The following is a 1,760-nucleotide window of genomic DNA, read 5'->3' as shown; positions in this document are numbered from 1 at the left end:
GTGCAGGGAGACTTTGTTTCTCTCATTTAATAATGGAGGAATCTGTGACTCAAAGAGGTAAGGTAACCAGTCAACCCTTAGATGGCCAGTATAGGCAGAAGCAGCTTAATCAAACTTTGTTGAAGTCCAAACCTTGTGTTTTTTTTTTTTTTTTTTTTTTTTTTAATATTATTTTATTAGTTGGAGTCCAAACCTTGTGTTTTTAACTAAAATTCCTTCTACAGCAATATGTAACTAGAGCAATGAAAAAATTCTTATTCTCTGATCAATATATTCCAAGCCCATAAATTAAGCCTGAGAAAATAATGTAGAAAAAAAAAACCTCTCTGTCTACATCTACCTGTGCCCATAAGTCAGTCCAGTCAGTTCAGTCGCTCAGTTGTGTCCGACTCTTTGTGATCCCCAAAAGATGTGTATTAATTCAACAAACACCTATTGATTTCTCATTATCTACCAAGGGGAAGAACTCTAAGAAAATTGCAATACATGAATGAAAACATTAAAATGATCATGTGAAGAATATGATCAAACATGGAAAAATATTTATGAAATGATGTTAAAGGAAAAAAACAATTGACCACACTATTGGATATCCTCTATGCAGAAACAACAGGGTGAGATTCAAGAGCTAAGTTTAATCAGAAAAGTTTTGTGATGTGGGAGGGCAATTGTGGGAAATTTCTAATAAGAATGTTTTCAGTGGGGAAACTTGACAGGTGACCTTTATGAAACCAGTCTGTTTTCGTGTTGATTGCCTATAAAAGCCAAATTTGCAAAAATGGTTGGTCCATGTGCCACAAGGTTGGTGGGTAAGAACTTTAGTCCAAGGAAAAACACCCCCTCTGAGTAGCCAGGTGCTTACCTGATTTCCTGGAAGCAGACCGTGCTTCTTCAATGGGAAGAAGAAGTGCATAGGCAGGTAGGCACAGGTGACCAGTGGAGGCTTGCTTGCTAGGGTTTGGGAGTGGAGGGCGAGGGAGTGGGGATTGGCGAGGGGGTGGAGTGGGTGTTCCAGTGGAAACTCAGCTCAGCCCAGAGGATGGAATAATTTTTTTAACACAGTCACTACATAGATTCCTTTTTCACTGAAGTTAAACCACTGTGTGTTGTGGGCTATGGGAGTGGGGCACTTGGCTTCCATTCATTACCCCCTTGCAATTTGAGACTCTTCAGAGGCCATGGCTGGCACCCAGAGCCCCCAGCCAGAGGTCTGAGGGTGGGACTAAAGGTGTGGGACAGGGGTGGAAGTGGGTTGGGAATGGGATTGGGGAGTGGGGAAGGAGAAGGGTGGGGAGGGTGGGGTGAGGAGGGGGACCTTTGTCCATTTGAATATGTGGGTCCTTTCCAACTATGCCATTAATTGTTTAAGTGATTGCAAAACTAAAAAAAAAGTTTTTAACCACTAATCTGTTTTGGGGACTTCCTTGGTGGCTCAGCAGTAAAGAATCCACCTGCAAGGCAGGAGCTGAAGAAGCTGCAAGTTAAATCCCTGGGTCGGGAAGATCCCCTGGAGAAAGCATGGCAACCCACTCCAGTATTCTTGTCTGGAGAATTCCATGGAGGGAAGAGCCTGACGGGCTACAGACCATGGGGTCACAGAGGGCCAGACAGGACTAAGCAACTAAGCACACACTGCTCACACCAGTAGTTAGGACTCTGAGCTTTCACTGCTAAGGGCCTGGGTTCTATCCCTGGTCTGGTCCTTGAACTGAAATCCCATAAGCTGCGTGGTCAAAAAAAAAAAAAAAAAAAAAGAGAGA

Source organism: Muntiacus reevesi, chromosome X (assembly GCF_963930625.1).
Source record: "Muntiacus reevesi chromosome X, mMunRee1.1, whole genome shotgun sequence".
Lineage (NCBI taxonomy): Eukaryota > Metazoa > Chordata > Mammalia > Artiodactyla > Cervidae > Muntiacus > Muntiacus reevesi.
The sequence above is the reverse complement of the archived record's forward strand: the minus strand, read 5'-3'. Positions refer to the sequence as shown.